The sequence below is a fragment of the Lepisosteus oculatus genome, chromosome 24 (genome assembly GCF_040954835.1).
Source record: "Lepisosteus oculatus isolate fLepOcu1 chromosome 24, fLepOcu1.hap2, whole genome shotgun sequence".
Classification (NCBI taxonomy): domain Eukaryota; kingdom Metazoa; phylum Chordata; class Actinopteri; order Semionotiformes; family Lepisosteidae; genus Lepisosteus; species Lepisosteus oculatus.
Window position 1 is genome coordinate 2,038,099 of NC_090719.1, and position 6,334 is coordinate 2,044,432.

The 6,334-nt window shown below is 45.3% G+C and overlaps 1 protein-coding gene across 2 annotated transcripts in view; it reads left to right on the plus strand.

Annotated features, from left to right (window-relative positions):
* stxbp1a (syntaxin binding protein 1a) overlaps positions 1–6,299 on the plus strand; it is a 34,861-nt gene extending 28,562 nt beyond the window's left edge. The window contains exons 19-20 of one of the 2 annotated variants that reach the window (XR_011183530.1): positions 363–2,769; positions 4,672–6,299. The gene's annotated coding sequence lies outside the window, so the exon portion shown is untranslated. Of the gene's footprint in view, positions 1–362; positions 2,770–4,671 lie in introns of those variants that run through there. The other variant, XM_069183529.1, reaches the window with a different exon arrangement.
* The last annotated feature ends 35 nt before the right edge of the window (positions 6,300–6,334 follow it).

Here is a 6,334-nt window from a genome sequence, read left to right on the forward strand (position 1 = left end):
GCTGCACTGTGTGCAGTCTGTTCTTCAGACAGAGCATGTGCATGCAGCTCTTCTCTGCATCTCTCCAGTGGTTATTCGCCCCTTTAACTAATCTGAAAGATCTTGTTAAGGCACTCCCAGCCTCGTTAACCCATATTTAAAACCTGTGGTAACTCCTTGCAGATCATTAGTTAGCTGGATGAACAGTAAACGCTACAAAAGCTTTTGAATTTCCAGCTTGGGAAGTTAGTTTCCTCGGATTTTAAATCTTCCTGTAAATCAGAACAGCTGAAAACACATTTTCAGAGTAACAGCCGCAGTCAACCTGACTAACACCAGTCCGTCTGTCTCTCTCTCTCCCCCCTTCGCTCTCCTTCCTGCAGGGTCGACTCATGTCTTCACCCCCACCCGGCTTCTCGATGCACTAAAGACGATGAATAAACCAGACGAGGAAAACACCAGCTAAAAATCACCTCCCTGGCCTCGCTCCCCTTTCGCAGATCTGATCTTCTGCCCCGCCCCCTCCCTGAAGCCCCGCCCCCTCCAGTCCCCTCCCATCCATCCACCAATCAGACAACCTGTTGTCTGGTGACATCACAGTGATGTCATTCTTCCTTCCTATATTAAATGTATGCATCTTGCTAGAGAAAAAAAATAATCATTTTAAAAAAAGAATTGCTGAAACAAAATAAGAAAAAAAATATATCTTTGAGGCTCCTCTTTTACAATGGATGCAAAGATTTAAACGTCGAAAAAGCACCATTTAACGTTAAGTACCAAATGTAACATTGAATGCTCTATGAAACCTGCTAGAATGTGTAAGACTGTTTGTGACCCTCTGATTTATTAATAGCATCTATCTTTCCTTTCCGCTTCGTCTGGGTGGTCAGAGGAGGAACGTGTTCAGGCAGTGCACACAGGAGTACCTGCTCTCCACAGGGAACACAGTGCACAGGAGACAGGAATTCTGGGAGACATGATTTAAGGGGTCCCAGGAAACTCTGGATAGTAGACTCCTATCCAACCTGTTCCCGAGGGATCCTGCAAAATGTGCTTCGTCAGTGAGGCCGGGCAGCTGGACAGGAGAGTCTGGGATGGGGTTCATACTGGAGTCCGCGAAAAAGGGGGGTTGGGGGGAGGGGGGCGGAAGGGAGCGGTTTCAGACAGGAAAACAAAATCCTGCTTCCCAGCTTCCTCCTCTGACCCACGGCTTAAGGAAGCATTTCTCCTCCATGAGTAAGTACAAAAAAAAAAAGTAACTTTTTGTGTCAAAAGGTCATTGCTTGCAAACGTTTAAGGGGCCAATTGTATTTCAGTATTGTATTCTGTAAAATGAAGTCTTCTCACTGGCTAGTAATGAAGTTTTACCCTCCATGCACTGAGTTACGTGTTGTGTAAGATATGTTACTGTTTAGCGTCTCTCCGTTCCGGTGATGTTCTGGCTGTGACGTAGTGTGACCGTTTTTTTCTTTGGATAATGCCAAGCAGCTGCCACTGTGCTTTGTGACGTATTAGCTCTAGCTGTAGTGGTGAACGGGAAATATATATATATAGCGATTTTGTTGGACTTGTTTCGCTCCTGGTGCGACGTAACACTTTTCCACTGGTTAACAGCTTTGCAACAGCAACGAAATCTATCAGTTTTGTTTCTTCCCCCCCACCACCAAGCTTTCAGTTTCCCTCCCCCTCGGGTAATCCGTTTGTAATGTGCACCCTGCGCGCTCCGTCACCCTTGGAGTTTCGGTTTTTTTTTTTGTTGTTGTTGTTGGGGTTTTATTTTCCCAATTTTGACGTTGTATAGAGATCACTGTATTGACCGGTTGATTTATATCAAAACTTATTTATCGAAGAAACAAAAGGTTTTAAAACTTTTTAAGTTCGTCTGTCTTGAATCCGTTTTAATTTATTGGCAATCTTTGTCTGCGAGCGGTGAAGCACAAAACTGTACTATACATGTCCTATAAGTGATGTATTAAAGCTGTCTAATAAATTGGCTTCCATTTAAAGTGCGGATCCACACGCGCGTCGCGTCTTATTTAAAGCACAAACTCCGGCGCTGGTGTTTGTAACGCACCTGTTCTTTAACGGGGAATTACCGGCGCTCTCACTCCGAGTGGGCAAAAGCAAGATTAACAATTAACTCTCCCTAAATTGCGTTTAGGATCTGTTCAGTAAATAAAGATAAGGTCCACTCAGCTTTCATGTTTTTACACACCGAAAGAGTTTGCATTTTGGATCCATTTTGAACTGTTCAAACACGGGACCCTCCCCAGACATTTCACTTCATGTGCACGTATAACAATTCAGTTCATTACAAAACACATTTACACATCGTATTATTTCCCAACGGGATTGAAGTACCGTGTATTTCTTTGAAAAATACCAATATCAGCCTCTTTTGATATGTTTGCAAAACAGGCCAGGAAGTTTTGACATTTTGCAATAGGACATCATCACAAAATAAATGCGGGACGGTTTCAAGGCCACCTTCACAAAGGGCGCAGTTATCATCTGTACTAATTTTAGATACTTTATTGATCCCGTGAGGGAAATTGCGGTGCAACAGCCGCTTAGCAGGGTGTAACGAAATAATACAATAATGCATCTTTACATTTAAAATTAGATTTAAATCTCTGCACAACATGGGTCTTGACTGGATCACTGCCCCCCGACTGTTCCACTAGCTCTCCTGACACAACTCTTTCTATCCCAGGTTTATCAAGGAGACAGGCAAGCCTGCCGCACTCACCTGGGCTCGTCTCGGCTTCTCTCATAGCGCTACACTCACAGGTGGGTCCCGCAGGGCCGAGATCCTCGTCTTTGCTTCCGGCAGCTCTTACGGCCCTCCCTGACGTCACCAGTCGCCGAAGGCTGGGGACACGTGACGAGCGCTCCTCAATTAAGCCAACTAACGGGTTCAATTAAGCGAAGGAGGAGGCTTGAGGTCTAGGCGCTGCTATTTTCAAATGGGGTGCTTCTGTGACCCATAACGACATTGATCCTGAGAATCGCTTAGAAATCGCACCAGCTTCGGCCACCCCCAGATCCCATCCCCAGGCCAGCTCGGACCCCGGGACCCTCACACCCACTCCCCTGATACCCCGACACCTCCTGCGGCACAGATTGGCGTCGTCGGCGTCGAGTTAACTGGGGCCACTAACCTGCACAGGGCTAGGAATTGGGAACCTGCTAAAGCAATAACCGTTTTTTTTTTTTAAATCATTTTACTTACTTTTAATTTTCTACAAGTAGAGCTGCTACCCTGTGCAGTATGGGAGAGCATACTGCCGCGTCCAGCACCGCTTGCAGAAAACAGAAAGCCATCGATGTTTTTTTTTAACAATAAAACGGACGTTTTCCTTTCTATTCATGTGTGTTTTTTTTTTTAAATTCCTTTGCTGAGCCACACTGCCGCGGTTGCCGTCTTGTGCGTTTCTGTGCGCAGTGAGCAAAGCTCCAGGTATTCTCCGGGCCTGCCGGACCTGACAAGCCCAATCCAAGTTGCTCTCCGTGCTGTGCACGTTTACGCACTCTCACACAATCTGCCTGCGTACCCCGGGGGTACATCAACTTAAACCGGCTTGTCACGTCTGGTCTTTTTAACGTTTGCGCAGAAAGAGGGGAAAAAAAATGAAACACCAAGTTTCATAGCGAGCTAAATAAACACCCGCAGGCTGTTTAAATGAAAGAGTTCTTTGTTAGCGGTCCAGTCGAGCTGAGCAAATACTGGAGTTTCTCCAGTAAAATTACAACGTCTGGATCTCGGCACTAGACTCTTCAGCTCATTTCTGAGCTCGTGGATGGCACTACATCCCTGGACTGAAACAGCGCCACCTGCCAGGCAGCAGTGATACCTGCAGCTTTGCTACAGAAACAAGTGATCAAAAAAAACCCAAGAAGAAACATCGCTCCTATATGGTGTAAGAAATGTGTCTTCAGCTTTTACAAAAAACAATAACGCAATACCTCTATTTTGTTACTTCGTCTGCTCTCAAACTTCGTTTTGCTTTAACTCCGGTTAAGAAGCAACGCAGGATGGTTTAACAAATGCAAAAGCTTGTTTCATCTGTTTGTCCATCCTGCTGCAGTCTGTAGACCGTTGCTTGCATGGCATGGTGACACTCGCATCGTGTGCTGAGAGTATCACTTATCAATCTGGTCTGGTCCGCTGGGGCTGCTCTTGCCCAACTATGATGTCACCACCTAGTGTGTGATGTCATTACAGCATAGTGACATCACTGTCCGGTGCACCATCAAACCCCACGAGTGAAGAGTTCCTGTCTGGCATTCTGGATTGTGGTGACATCATCGTACAAAGAAATGGAGAAAGGCTGCACTGTGTGCAGTCTGTTCTTCAGACAGAGCATGTGCATGCAGCTCTTCTCTGCATCTCTCCAGTGGTTATTCGCCCCTTTAACTAATCTGAAAGATCTTGTTAAGGCACTCCCAGCCTCGTTAACCCATATTTAAAACCTGTGGTAACTCCTTGCAGATCATTAGTTAGCTGGATGAACAGTAAACGCTACAAAAGCTTTTGAATTTCCAGCTTGGGAAGTTAGTTTCCTCGGATTTTAAATCTTCCTGTAAATCAGAACAGCTGAAAACACATTTTCAGAGTAACAGCCGCAGTCAACCTGACTAACACCAGTCCGTCTGTCTCTCTCTCTCCCCCCTTCGCTCTCCTTCCTGCAGGGTCGACTCATGTCTTCACCCCCACCCGGCTTCTCGATGCACTAAAGACGATGAATAAACCAGACGAGGAAAACACCAGCTAAAAATCACCTCCCTGGCCTCGCTCCCCTTTCGCAGATCTGATCTTCTGCCCCGCCCCCTCCCTGAAGCCCCGCCCCCTCCAGTCCCCTCCCATCCATCCACCAATCAGACAACCTGTTGTCTGGTGACATCACAGTGATGTCATTCTTCCTTCCTATATTAAATGTATGCATCTTGCTAGAGAAAAAAAATAATCATTTTAAAAAAAGAATTGCTGAAACAAAATAAGAAAAAAAATATATCTTTGAGGCTCCTCTTTTACAATGGATGCAAAGATTTAAACGTCGAAAAAGCACCATTTAACGTTAAGTACCAAATGTAACATTGAATGCTCTATGAAACCTGCTAGAATGTGTAAGACTGTTTGTGACCCTCTGATTTATTAATAGCATCTATCTTTCCTTTCCGCTTCGTCTGGGTGGTCAGAGGAGGAACGTGTTCAGGCAGTGCACACAGGAGTACCTGCTCTCCACAGGGAACACAGTGCACAGGAGACAGGAATTCTGGGAGACATGATTTAAGGGGTCCCAGGAAACTCTGGATAGTAGACTCCTATCCAACCTGTTCCCGAGGGATCCTGCAAAATGTGCTTCGTCAGTGAGGCCGGGCAGCTGGACAGGAGAGTCTGGGATGGGGTTCATACTGGAGTCCGCGAAAAAGGGGGGTTGGGGGGAGGGGGGCGGAAGGGAGCGGTTTCAGACAGGAAAACAAAATCCTGCTTCCCAGCTTCCTCCTCTGACCCACGGCTTAAGGAAGCATTTCTCCTCCATGAGTAAGTACAAAAAAAAAAAGTAACTTTTTGTGTCAAAAGGTCATTGCTTGCAAACGTTTAAGGGGCCAATTGTATTTCAGTATTGTATTCTGTAAAATGAAGTCTTCTCACTGGCTAGTAATGAAGTTTTACCCTCCATGCACTGAGTTACGTGTTGTGTAAGATATGTTACTGTTTAGCGTCTCTCCGTTCCGGTGATGTTCTGGCTGTGACGTAGTGTGACCGTTTTTTTCTTTGGATAATGCCAAGCAGCTGCCACTGTGCTTTGTGACGTATTAGCTCTAGCTGTAGTGGTGAACGGGAAATATATATATATAGCGATTTTGTTGGACTTGTTTCGCTCCTGGTGCGACGTAACACTTTTCCACTGGTTAACAGCTTTGCAACAGCAACGAAATCTATCAGTTTTGTTTCTTCCCCCCCACCACCAAGCTTTCAGTTTCCCTCCCCCTCGGGTAATCCGTTTGTAATGTGCACCCTGCGCGCTCCGTCACCCTTGGAGTTTCGGTTTTTTTTTTTGTTGTTGTTGTTGGGGTTTTATTTTCCCAATTTTGACGTTGTATAGAGATCACTGTATTGACCGGTTGATTTATATCAAAACTTATTTATCGAAGAAACAAAAGGTTTTAAAACTTTTTAAGTTCGTCTGTCTTGAATCCGTTTTAATTTATTGGCAATCTTTGTCTGCGAGCGGTGAAGCACAAAACTGTACTATACATGTCCTATAAGTGATGTATTAAAGCTGTCTAATAAATTGGCTTCCATTTAAAGTGCGGATCCACACGCGCGTCGCGTCTTATTTAAAGCACA